A 14,598-nucleotide genomic window follows, 5' to 3' on the forward strand; every position below is an offset into this window, starting at 1 on the left:
CCCCCAAAGTTGTTGGGCCAACGAATAAGGAAACGTTATTATAAAACTGTCGGGACCAGTGTGGGGACCTCTCTCTATGTATTATTAATTACTAGTATTTTGAATTCCTAAATAAAAATTTTTCTCTTTGCTTGCAATTAAGACTTTAGAATCACCCACATCCCCCCCACTTAAAAATTTTCCCTATCCCCTCCCCCTGACCATGAGGAAACGTACTGATTAATAAATGGAGTACATATTAGCAATCTATATCCATTTCTTTCAATAATTAAATTCTAAGTTATGATAATCAAATGCTAAAATACAAATGTCTAAATGTTACAACATAATGATTACTAAAATGGATATAGAATACGTGGATATTGTGACAGGGGAATTTTTGTTGCTAATATAGTCCTAAAATATTGATCAATACGTTCCTCCATTGTCAAGGAATGATAGGTTGAAGTAAAGTGATAAGATGGTGGAAGGGGTATTGTTATATTAGCCACTTTGAAGAAACAATATCCATTATCATACTACAGCTTTAAAATATATGATTCTGTATAAACAACGTTTGTCTGTCTGTTTATACTTCTATAGTTCTATTGATGTACATTCCCAATGATGATAAACAAAATTATTCTTCTATAGTTCTATTGTCAAGTAGCACGTCATAATCTTCGGCATCTCTGAACATAATTAAAATTAGTGGTTGTAACGTTTGAACACCTAATAAACCAATCAAAATCACCAAAGTTATTAAGCCAACGAGAATAAGAACACGTTATTATAAAACTGTGGGGACTAGTGCAATAAACAGACCAATGTCCCCTCCCTTCCTGAGAGGGATAAGACAATGGCCGATAAATTGAAGTACAGCCCCAATGATGAGGATGCACAAAATTACAAGTTTTACCAGTAATTGAACAGTTTATCAGTTTTTTTTCTTTACATCTTTTAAAGTGTCCTAGTCGTTTAGTATATCTTAGAGTTCATAACCTCATCAATTATCTCTTATGATTGAGGCTGATGTCCATGACACCCTATATATAACAAGCCCAACAACCAAGGATAACTAAGGGGAATCATATCTCTCCTTTTCTGTCCAAGCACCCGGGATATTGGGTTAAGTAACACCTAACAAACAAACAACTCTTTGATTGCACAAACTTTGTCTGGAGGTCCTAGTGTGACTGGTAATGAGTTGTGCCTGTTTTAGGCCAAGGCATTTACTATAATATATATATTGATGTCACACATCTGACATAGCAGAAGTAGGAACATTTTTTTAGTTATGACGTGGTGTTAAGACCAGATTCATTAGAGTACATACATACAGATATATAGACAGACATCCTGGTATTTTTGAAGGTACAAAGTTTAATTATTTCTCAATAATGGACAAGGAAACTAGATGCTCAGAAAAACGGGAAATCTAATTTTGATATAGAAAACTTTTGTATAGGATATGAGGAAAAATAAGAAAATAGCAAAAAACCTGCTAAAAGGCAGTCTGAAAATCATGTCATCAACATCATCAGGCGCGTCTCTCTATTTGACTATTTGAAGTTAAGAGAATACGGACACCCTGTTCCTGAAAATTATGTATATTTACCCAAACATCGAGAATTTTAAATATGCAAGTTATGTTTTATAGGAGCCAAGAAAATCACACTGTTCCCAAAAAGTTTCAGAATCGAAGGACATACATATAGACAGACATATCAAAATATAGCGTAGCTTTACTACTTAAACACCCACAATTAATTAAAAAGAAATTAAAACTAATTTTTATGAGCGCAGTAACTCTAGAATTTTGCTGATGTATCTGTCCGTCAAATGCACAAATATATGACACAAGATGTTTATAAAACTTTGGGGACAAGTATAATTTACATCCCAATATCTCCACCCAATGAGATGTCTTTACAATTAATAAGTAAGAGGATGTTTATCTGTGTTTCTGTTTGTCTGTGTAAACTAAAATATCACTCTAACCACTGGACCTATATGGATCCTTTACAGTGAAACGTCTTATGGGTCCTGAGAAAATTATTAACTATTTTGGGGGAGGGTACCTCCACTCTCCTTAGAAAAAATTGCCCCTCAAACTCCCCCCACCCGTTTTTTCCTTATCTTCTTAAAACTACAATTCAAATTGGAGAGTTGATTTCCCCACCTTCCCCTAACCTATGACCCTAGAGGCCTGTTGGAACATAGCCGCTATTTGTTAATAAAGAAAAACATTTTTAAATGCTGCACATTTAAGATTAAATTATCTAATGAAAAATTTTGTTTACATTTTTAAGTCAACACTAGCGGCTACAGTAATAAAAATAATGAGAAAAAATTCTTTTTGAGAATGGTGCTACTTTCCACGTCAAATTCAAGACAACTTTATAATAATAACTAAAAAGAAAACAGGGATTAAAACATCCATAAGAAGCGAAACTAAAAAAATATGGATAATTATCGGTAAAAATGAACTATAGAGCAGTTTCATAAAAAAAACATTAAACTAAAAAAATGACAAAACCTAGTAAGATTTATACGTGAAAATCTTGGAATCGATCTAGCACCGAAACCAATAAGTAAATCTTAATGAAACATAGTAGGGATATGTAAATTGTGAACTTATTTACTCCCTAAAATATCAGCTGTCTATCTCAAATAGGAGTAAAGAAAATCATAAAAACTTAAAAATCTAACAATTGAACTAACACCACAACCAATAAGCAAATCTCAATAAAACTTGATAAAAGTTTACAGAATATTAAAGTATACAATCCCTTTATTTCAGCCGTCTATCTCGAATAGGAGTTGAAAAAATCATGAAAACTTAAAAATGTAGAAATCGATCTAGCACCCCAATTAATTAACGAATCATAATGAAACTTGGTGATATGAAGAATAATAACATATTTACTCCCTGAAAATTTCAGCCTTCTATCTTTTAAAGGAGTCAAGAAGATAACATTTCCCTTCTGTCAGACAGACAGACGGACGGACGGACAGATGGATGGACATTTTGAATTATAGAGTAGCTTTGATACTAAAAGATGAAGACTTTATAAATGTACTAGCGGCTTCGCCCCTAGCCTCTAGGGGTTTGCCCCAAGAGGTGATCAGAAATTTTTTTTTGGCGAAATTCGAAAGGACCAAGGAAATCTTCAGCAAAAAAAAATGGGTGGGATTTTTTAGGTGGGAGGGGTGAGGGTGTCCAACCTCCCAAGAAAATAGCCTAAAACCACCACAGGACCAGTAGGTAAATTCCCTGAAGAGTAGAATCCGATCGGTTCAGTGGTTACCAAGATCTTAAGGGACGGACAGACAGACAGACGGACGGACAGACGGACGGACAGACATCTTTCTACTTTGTATTATAGATTATAAAATTTTAGATAATTTATTCTTTATTACTTGTTTACAAGGTTCATGTTTTATATTTCTGTGAACATTCATTTCTCATGGTATACAAGAGAAAGTAACTATAAAAAAATGATTGATAGACACGTACATATAATCTAAAACCACCTCTCTCTGACGTCAAACTTTTAATCCAGTTTTTAAAATTTAGGAAATAAGATATTTATTCTTTTTAAGAGCAGCTCTTTTCCAAAATTAGGGTAGGCTCGCCCGTCCATAACGGATAGCTCTTATCATTAAATTAGGCATGTTAGAATATTTGGAATATGGATTCCTTTTGCAACTAGGTACAATATTATAAGCGAAGCAGTAAAGCCCTAAAACATTACCGTGTAAATAAACATATTTTTCAACAAGTTTTTGTTGTCTCAGTTGTACTGTACAAAACAATTGATGCGTGCACTAACACACACAAACACACACACACACGTTCACACACATACCTCTGGGCTTGGTTATATAAAATATGCCTTAGGCCTGCATGGTATGGCCACAGTTTTTCATAATTTCCTCCTAATCAGGTTCTGAACCCATCTTTTAATATGTTTTTTTACTTTGATAATCTGGGGGGGGGGGGTGTAAAATGGTAAATACACCCTTCATACAAATATAGGGCTGACAAATCACCCCCTAGGTTTAAAAAAAGTACATTACATTTTACTCCCTGTCAGAGAGACATACCTCCAAAGCTTGAAACCCCGCTTCGTGTAATGGTTGAAAGCTATAGATTTATTAAAAATGGGTTTACGCCTACACCTTTAAAAACGTCAGGGGCGGGGGGTAATTACCCCTTGTATTTTTAATTGTAATTTTATCCCAATGGAAAATTTAAAAATCAACCTTGTTTTTCTCCCTTTCCAGATATTTAGCCCCCCCCCCCCCCAAAAAAAAATACACAAATTTACAAATTTATCCATTCAACCTTCTTTAATTAAGGGCGTGCACATGATTTAATCTGAAGGGGATAGAGGGGCTACACATCAAAAATCAAAAGTATAGGAATAAAAGGCCGGCTGTGTGGGGGGGGGGGGGATTAGGGGGCTGGAGTGTAAACCCTCTTAATGTATTGACATGGGTCTGAAAAAAAATAGAATATATTTAGAAATATAAAATGTGTAGAGGGTTATTTTGGTATTCCAAAAATCAGATCACTAGGAAAATTACATCACATAAAAATTTGTTGTTAACAAATTTAAAAACCAAAAAGTTTTGCATGGTAATGATTACTACAGAAATCACCAAGCAAGGTTTGAAATTAATAGGATAGTTCTAACATGCCTAAATTGGAAATACAAGCGGTTGGACTAACCCTAATTATAGTAAAAGCTGTTCTTTTAAAAAGAAAAAATTTAAGAATTTTGATCAATGCAATGTAGTATCAAATCCTTACAATAAAGTAACAGGATGTCTATCTGTGTGTCAGTATCAAAGGATCTCGTTAACCACTGAACCGATCCGGTTCACCTTTACAGGGTAGCTTCTCATGGGTCCCTGGAGGGTTTATAACTATTCTGGGGGAGGGTACCATCACCCTCCCAAGAGAAATCGCCCCTAGAAAAAAATTACCCCCCCCAAAAGATTTTTTAAACTAAAATTAAAAATGAGGGGGGGGGCACCCCCTCCTCCTTTGGAGAAAGTAACCATAAGAAAATGATTGATAGACACATACATATACATATAATTTAATACCACCACTCTCTGACATCAAACTTTCAATCCAGTTCTACAACACTTTTAATACGCGCACACACACACACACACACACCCACACACCCAGCTAAAAACTTGGTTATGTATAAATTTTGCCTGAGGGATGGTGAGAAAGAAAAAAACTCTCTAGATTTTTATAATTTCCTCCATAACTTGTTCTGTACCCAACATTTAATGTTTTTTTTAACTCTGAAGATATTATATTGCTAGCATTGACATCTAAGATGGGGAGGGTAAATTTTAAACACAAAATGTGGGTTCTTCCCAAAACTGAATTTACAGAATGGGGGGGGGGGGTGGATGGGGTAATTACCCGCCAATATGAATTTTACCATAGTAATGATTTTGAAACCACATTCCACAATGTAGGTTTCGTGTCCCCCCCCCCAAAAAAAAGCTTGGACGTCATTGGTTGCTTCTATATTTTAAATCAGGTAGATGAGGAAAAATATACTAATTAAACATACAACCTTCTAGGAGGGTACCCATACAATTTGACGAAGTAAAAGGTTGGGAAAATAGAGAACTGTTGGAGGGGGGGGGGGGGGAAGGGTCCCACTATTATATTGATAAGTAGTATAAATAGAAAGTAATTATAAGATATAACATATAAATATGTTTTTCAATATAATTTGAAATTTTATAAAGTGGTTATTTTACATGGAACATTTTATATTAATGGGATTATACCAACCAACTATGTTTTATAAGGAGAGATATAACATGTACATTCTGAATACATACAGGGATGCAAGAATATGTCTAATAAGATAAAACACGTTCTGCCTATCTGAAATCTTCGACATTTTGGCCTAATTATGTTGTAAAATAGGGAAGGGATATATTTTATTTTATTTGTCATTGTCCTTACCTCCCTGGAGTAACTGAACCATACAAATATTTTTCCGGTGTTTCACATTTTAATTTTTTAGCTGTTTCACACACCTTTTTGTTAGTATTAGACATAAAATCTACTGTGATTTCAACTGAATAAGACTTTAGACCCATGATTAATAAATCTTGTCTGTCTGGAGGCAAAAGAGAGAGTTGAGTTGGCTAGTTCAGTTCTTTGTGTGCTGTGACCATGTTTACTTCTTTAAATAGTTTTAGTAGGGGATAGAACAATAGTGATTAAATTAATCTAGTATGAATTCTTCTCCCAATTTCTTTCTATAAAGAAAATCTTGAAAGGTGGGGAGAAATGAATCATCCATAGTTCTTTCACTGCATTTCTAAGATTATTAGATTTTTAACAAAGTTTATTTGTAGGGATAGAACAGTGGACTTAAAACTATTAATTCACATATTATGATATTAAAAAGAAAAGACTTTTTTGTTTGATTAGATCATTGGTGGAAATGTTAAAAGATTATTATTTTGTATTCTTTCTATCCTTATAATAGAGTAACAGGATGTTTGTCTGTGTGTTTGCTGTATGTTTGTTTGTTTGTCAGTGTGTTTGTATGTTTGTACCAAAGGATCTTGCTAACCACTGAACCGATCAAGGATTGGGTTCTCCTTAACAGATTAGCTTCTCATAGGTCCCGGGAAAAGAGAAATCGCCCATAGAAAGTTTTCTTTTACTTTTTCTTTTAAAATCTGAAATAAGAAATCTGGTTATCAAATTTGACTCTCCCCTCCTCAAGTACCCCTTGAGGCCTCTAGGGGCGTAGCCGCTAGTAATATCTATAGCAAAGACATCCAAGCTTTTTATTTAAAGGGGGATCAAAATCTTTACATTTTTGAGGGGTTCGTGGGAGGGGGGGGGGGGTGAATGCCTAAATTTAAACCTGTTGCAAAATTTACATGAGAGAGTGATTAACCCCCTATAAAAATAAAGACAGGGTGAAGGGGGGGGGGTGGAAACATATGAATGGAGGGGGGGGGGTGTAGATTTAAAAGGTTGTTTTTTAGTGGGGAATGTGGTGGGGGGGATACTAATATAAAAAAATTACTTCTCTTTATAAAAATCTGTTTAAAAAATAGGGGTTGGGGGTTTATTGATAGGCAATCACTTTAAGGGAAAGAACCACCTTTGTTTTATAGATGTTGTCATCCTTGTCTATATATTGAAATATATGATGTATTCTAAAATTTCTTTTATTTCAGATAATAATTAGTAGTATTGTTGAAAGTTTGTTCTAAGAATTGAGATATACACCTGAAGGTAAACATAAATAATTACATTTTTAAAAGTGAAGGTTTGTCAGTCCCTTACATACATATAGCCCTTATTGTTAATTTAGGCATGTTAGAAAGAGTATAATGATTCTCATAACATTTCAAAACTATATTTTTTATTATACTAGCGGCTTTTGTTAATTTAGGCATGCTAGAATTGTCCTATTGATTCCTAACTTTGCATGGTGACTCCTATAACAGTTAAGTACAATCTAGAAAACATATCAATTCCATAACTGTTGCCAGAAAGTCTGTAGGTCCAATTAAAACAAGCTGATTTTTTACTTTTTTACATATTTTTTTGTAAGATATTCATCTGAATTTTGGATTAATGAATCTTAGGACAACAAGGTAAAGTATTATAAGGAAGTTAAAATTTATAATCAAATTCTAAATATTTAAGTATGGACTTTAACTGTATCCTATATCTGCACAATTTTGCACCAAATTTATATACAATTATTTAGATTTAGAAATGAATGTTCTGCTTTTTAAGTTCTGACACTCTACAATAGTTATTGTTTGTTTGTCCTTTGGTATGCACATAAATTTACCATGGGGGTTAAAGCGTCCTGTCCTAGAAAAATTTTGTTAAAAGTTTTTAAAATCTGCAAAAAGACCTCTTTTTAAAGCTTTCGTACCATCTCAATTTTAAAGATTTTTACAAAATTTAAATTCTAGTGTTCCAAAAAGTATCTGGCCCTTTTATATAGGTATGCAATTTTGACTTTGGAAGATTACTTGCTACATCTTTATATGTTACTAGCGGCTACGCCCCTAGAGGCCTCTAGTGGCACTATAAATGTTTTTGTTTGTTAAAGTTAATTTTTTATGTACGATACCACCTTATTTGACGTTGAAGTCTCCCCTAAATTTTGAAAAATTTGGTTTTTTTTTTCATTTCTCTTGGTAGGGTGGTGGTACCCTCCCCCAAAATAGTTATAAACCTTCCCAGGACTTATGAGAAGCTACCCTGTTAAGGAGAACCCGATCGGTTCAGCGGTTAGCGAGATCCTTCGGTACACACAGACAGACAGACACACAGACAGACAAACACACAGACAGACAAACATCCTGTTACTTTAGTATAAGGATTATTGACAAGAATAAAATTTACTACTTACTATAATTGGATTAGAATACTATGAAATATGAAGTACAATAATGCAAGTGTGGTATTCGGCAACCGTGAGCCATGCCTATGGCAACCCTGACCTGGGTTCGGGGAAGGGCCGAGGGCCCTCCCCCGAGTCCTGGGGAAGGGGTCTGCCGACCCCCTCCCTATGCCTAAAATTAATGATAGATTCTGACAGCCTTATTATGGTTAAGCTGTATTGTTAATTCCCCCCCACCCTTTCCAGGGATGGGGGATCATTATTGCCCAAACTGACTATTGTATATGTATTATATTGATTCTGTTTATGATTATTTATTCCTATCTGTGTATTTATTGTTTGTTGTATATAACGTTAGTAAACCTTAGACCCTGAATAAAGGAACAACTGAATAGACTCTGTTTATTATTTAGTGATTGCTAGAGAAGCGTAGCTTCTCTATAGTATAGGTGTCCACGTCTGTTCACACTGCCGTAGTCATTTGAACTCTGGTGTCTGCCATTTATCCTAGGCGGATACCACACAAGTACTAGATATAACCTTTCTAGCATGGGGGCAGGGTTGTTACTCAACCTTAGGATTTTTAAAAGAACTTTATGTTAATTTAATTTTTAAATAGTATTATAATTCTCCTTCAATTTCAGGCAATTCTGTTGCCAAGAGCAGTTTCTCAAAATTTTTTGACAACAAGTGCAACAAGTATAGAAACTAGAAGTAGAGATCCAGTTTTACTTACTTCACTAGCTTCTACAATAACAGATGGCAGTACTGTTGCAGCTCAAGGCGAGAATAAACTTGATTGCAAAGAGATAACTTTATATCTGTTTAAGGTGGGTCTTGCTATAGTATTACAATACAGTAATATTCTGTTATAGGAATTATCTGATTATTATTATCTGAAGCCAAAGGTTTCCCTGAGAGCAGCTAATAATTTTTTAGATTGTTTAAAGGGACGGTGAACAAAAATTTCTCATCAAATCTTAACATCATCTCATTCACATAATCTCAAAGATAGGGCAAAACAGGCTCTTGTTTCCTTAAATAATGGCTTATTCCGCCGATTTTTACTATATCCAAGATTAGGGAAAGAATTTCCGGAGTATATAAATGTGCAGTTAAATGTCTTTTTTTCCTTCTATAGCTAAAACTAATCTTTTGGACATAGTTCGTTTTTCCTAACGGTTAAGTCTACTTTTAACATAGTCCTTGCTTTAAACCAAACTGTAATTGCTTTGAAATTGATAGAATAAGCAATATTTTTTTATTTAATATCAAATACAATAACAAAGCAAAAGACAGATTTTCTTATTAGTATCCAAGTAACGTCAGTTGGCCCATCTCTCGCCAACCTTTAATTACAAATTTGTATATAATACAGGTGCAATATTTCTTTATAAACAGTCTGATAAAAGTGTAATCTAAATGTGGGTTATTTATTGTCCGGCACAATATAAAATATTATCATTTCAAATAACCTATGAGATTCAACCCTTTGTAGACAGTGAGGTATTTGTTTGTCAATAATACGAATTTAAAATCAATCTTTATTACCTAATTACTATGTTATTAAAACATAAATTGGCAATTTTATGTTATAAAATAAATCCTTAACAGTAATTAAATCATGTAAACTATGTATGACAAGTTAAATATCCCTAGAAACATTTTGATAAATAAAAACGTTCAGATTTTCCCTGTTTTTCCATTTTTCCCTCTTGAAATGCTGTAAAATCCAGGAATAAATCATCGATATTTTTGTTAATAGAACGTTTTTGGTTGATCAGTATAGTGAAAGGTGCTTAGAAAATGTTAAGATTTGATAATATGATGAGAAATATGTACATTCACAGTCCCTTTAAGTCTAGTGCAGTTCATGGTAAAATGATTCTAAATGTGATTACCTCTAAAAACCAGGAATATTTTACTGTGAACTGCACTAGAACCAATTTTTCATTACAGGAAAGATTTATTATATCTTTTATAAAAGCCTATATCAACTTTTGGGTATATCAATTTGGACAATACTAAAGATTGGAGGCCAAGCCATTTTATTAAAAAAAAACCAATTTGCCAAAGCTGAGGGAACAAAGATTTAAAGATATTGTTAAAATGGTCATGGATGTTATTGTGTTAATTAAAAAAATATTTCTAGGTATTGTATAGGAAAGATCCAAAATTACTTGTGCATTTTTCTAATCTTAATCTTGAATCTAAATTTTTTTTTCATTTAGAGATGGATGAATTAGGCAGTGGAACTGAAAAGGATGGTAACACAGGTTGTACAGGTCCTGGAGATGATACTAAAAAGGTTTGTATTTTGTATTTTATGGTGCTAAAATTTCTGGTATTAGTCTTGTTTTACACAAAGATATTTTGTGATTTTAAAGGGACTGTGAACGTAAATTTTTCTCATCTTAATATCAAATCTTAACATTATCTCATTCATAATATCTCACAGATAGAGCAAAACGCGCTTTTGTTTGCTTAAAAAACGGCTTTTTCCGACGATTTTTATAAGGTACGGGGAAAGGAAGAAATTTTCCGTATTATATAAAATGTGCATTAAATTGCTTTTTTCTCCCATTATAGCTAAAATTAAACTTTTTCACATAGTTCTAGATTTTTCCTAACAGTTAAGCTGACTTTTAACATAATCCTTGCTTTAATCCAATGTATAGTTACTTAGAAATTGATAAAATAAGCAATATTTTTTTATTGAAAACCAAATACAATAACAAAGCCAGAAACAGGTTTTTTATTAGTATCCAATTAACTTTAAATGGCCCATCTCTCGCCCACCTTTAATTACAAATTTGTAAATAATGAAGACGCAATATTTCTTTATAAACAGTCTGATAAAAGTGTAAACTAATTCTCCAAAGTGGGTTATTTATTGTTCAACACAATAAAAAAGGATATTATTATTTTATATAACCTATGAGATTCAACCCTTTGTAGACAGTGAGGTATTTTTTTTGTCAATAATACGAATTTAAAATATGTCTTTATTACCTAATTACTACGTTATAAAAAAACGAATTGGCATTTTTATAGCATAAAATAAATCCTTAACAGTAAGTAAATTGTTTCAACTATATATGACAAGTTAAATATCCCTACAAACATTATAAGAAACAAAAACGTTCAGATTTTCCCTGTTTTTTTCCTTTTTCCCTCTCAAAATACCATAAAATCAAGGCATTATTTCTGGATATTTTTGTGAATAGGACATTTTTGGTTGATCAGTGTAGTGAAATGTGCTTAGTAAATGTTAAGATTTGATAATCAGATGAGAAATTTTTACGTTCACACTCCCTTTAAAATCATTCAGATAGGCTACTATAATATTCCAGAATTGGGATCTACTGCAGTTCATGGTAAAATATTGCTGGTAATGAATGCTTCCTGTTTCCTAGCAATGTTAGAAGATTCCTGGATCTAGCATAGCAAGAAATATTTCTGTAGCTACCAATGTTTAACTTTTCTGGTTACCAGCAATTTATGCATACTCCTGGCCACTGCCATGTTTGAAATATTCCTGTTAAAAAGCAATATTTCCCTTTTTAATTCACATTTCCCTTTTATTACACTTACCCCACAATTAGAGGTTGATAAGATTCACACAACTCAAAATTGGCTATTTTGGCATGTTTGTCTGATGTGGTGAGGGGAGGGGGGGGGAGGGTAGTGGTGTTTCTCAGTACTAATTGAGGGAGTTAGGAAAAGCTATAAGATCCGCTCTGCAACAATTCACATTAAATTAAAAACCTTACACTGATCAAATTGTTAAGATAACAAATTTAAATAAAATTTACATATAATTTGTGGCATACCATTTTAATACCTTTAAAGATAACCCGTCTTTGGGCACCACAAGTATATGCAGTATTGATAAAAAATTTGTTATCTTAAGAGAATAAAGAGGTGAAATAAAAAGAGTAATGGTAGAATCCAAAATGTACCCAAAAATGTATAATGCATCTTTAATCTCTTAAAATTTAAGACTATTCACATGGACGGGTAAACTTTTATTAACTTTTAAACAGCACTGTAACATAATTTCATACTACTATTTGGACTTAATTTTTTTATGACAGTGCCAACCCTCTGGGTGTCGGAAATAATAGATAGAAAAACATTAAATGCTACTTAAAAGAAAATTCATTTGTTTATTTTTTTTTGTGAGCTGTACTTATTCCAAAGCCCTCTTTCAAGGACCTTGTATGCATATTTATTAAAAAACTATTGAAAATATAATTTGATGTGTTAGCACCGGAGCTCGCAAAGAACTGCTACTTCTTCCAAACGGTGATTGTGTTGAGGGGCACCCCTGCCCTGTGTGTGTAGGAGTGGTAAAGGTTGGTGTTGAGGTAGACACTCTGCACAGTGTATATAAGAGAGGGGGGGGGGGGTATAGATATTTACAAAAGCTAGCATATATTATCCACAAAACTACAGCATAGTAGAGTACAGTAATTCTTAATGTTTAAAGTATGGTTTTATGTTGTTACAATAGCATAATATGGTAGATATATATGTTTTGAGGATGGAACAAAATATAAATAATGAATTAGAGAGAGGGGGGGGGGGAACTGAGACAAATATCATAAAAATTTCCTTACTTCCCAAAAAAAAATAAACCATGAAACCTGGCCGCGGCACTTTTTTTTATAATTAGGTTAGTTTAGGTTATAGGGGCTAGTATTAAGCTTTGGCATTCTCTAGGCGTTCAAGTTCGTTGGTTTTTCTGTTTGATTTCAAAGCCTCACTTAGAAATAATTTAATTTATTAATACGATTAAAATTACAAATTTATCTCCCCCACTTTTCAATATATTATAAAAACAAAAAGTGGCGCCTAAATTTTGGCGCGGAAATGGATATTAAGATAGAAACAGTTAAATTTATAGGTAAAGATCCAACTACCCCTATATCCTTCTCCCACCTCTATTAACCCATTAGTGCCGAACCGGGCATTAAAACCCGGTTCCGAAAAATGGAAAAAAAACGGTTTCCGGCTTCATAATTGCATCATTCTCAGTATGAATCCCTATCTACTACCCTGGCTTTCATTTCCCCCTGGAGCAGGCAGTTTAGCTTACTTCCGTTTGCTGGTAACAAAATTTGAAAATCATGATAATTCAAAATACCCCTTCTAACTTTTTTGTTTTTATAGTAAAGTCGCTGATTTTTTTCGTGAAATCTAATGTTTATTGACAAGTACATCTATTTGTGAATTCGTTTTATCCAAATTATTATTTTTTATATGATTTTTTTATCGTTTTTTTACGCCCTATTATGACCCGGTTCGGCTTGGCCATAAATACCCAACAGTTTTAAAACCAGGCTCGGTTTCGGTTTTTGTTACCCGGTTTTAACTTTTCAACCAATAAAAATAACAGTTTACATCATTAGTAAGGGTTTGAGCCACCCTAATAACCCTAGTAATCTCTATAGGTGTCACCCAATAGTTTTATGCTCGTTTTCTGATATGTAACACCCAAATTTTATATGTTCTTTTTTTGTAGTGTGTGTCTTTTAATACTTCGAGCAACAGGTTTTTTTACCCGAAAACGGCAGCACCTATAACCGAAACACTAAATTTGAAATAAATTGCTTCGTATATTACTTGTAGCTCTATAGATTACATGAGGTTGTGTAGTTTTCAATTACGGATTGTATCAAAGTTCTAAAAAGTGTTCATCTCACTTTGGGCGTTCAAAAATTAAATTTTTGATTTTTGGTAGAAAAAACTGGGTTTTTACTACAAAACCGGGTTTTAATGCCTGTGGAAACCGCCCAAAACGGGTCATAATGCCTGGTTGGTATTTATGGCCAGGCCGAACCTGGTTTTTTTGCAACTTTCCTGTGCATGCCACTAGAGCAAAACAAAAATAAAAGTGGCGCTCGGCACTAATGGGTTAATAAGGTAATTGAAGCAACTGTCCCTTATTAATCATTGCTGTTTACCCCCTAGGAAAATGTGATAAGGGGTATGGGGTAAAAAACTCCTGCAAGCCAGTAATCTTCTCTCATTGCTGGTAACCTGGAAAATTTGCAGATTGCCAGCTAACAGGAACATAGGATTTAGGGGAATATGTGTGCTGCTGGATCCAGGAATCTTGTAATATTGCCAGGAACCAGGAAGCATTCGTTACCAGCAATATTTTACCATGAACTACAGT

At 33.5% G+C, this 14,598-nt stretch overlaps 1 protein-coding gene and 1 long non-coding RNA gene across 2 annotated transcripts in view; both read left to right on the forward strand.

Annotated features, from left to right (window-relative positions):
* The window catches only part of LOC145304363 (uncharacterized), a 119,119-nt gene that overhangs the window by 103,484 nt on the left and 1,037 nt on the right, over window positions 1-14,598 (forward strand). The gene's annotated exons all lie outside the window — the stretch shown is intronic.
* LOC145303929 (uncharacterized) overlaps window positions 1-14,598 on the forward strand; it is a 164,980-nt gene that overhangs the window by 97,312 nt on the left and 53,070 nt on the right. The gene's annotated exons all lie outside the window — the stretch shown is intronic.

This window comes from Acartia tonsa, chromosome 13 (genome assembly GCF_053477335.1).
Source record: "Acartia tonsa isolate MP-2025a chromosome 13, ASM5347733v1, whole genome shotgun sequence".
In the NCBI taxonomy this organism is placed as follows: domain Eukaryota; kingdom Metazoa; phylum Arthropoda; class Copepoda; order Calanoida; family Acartiidae; genus Acartia; species Acartia tonsa.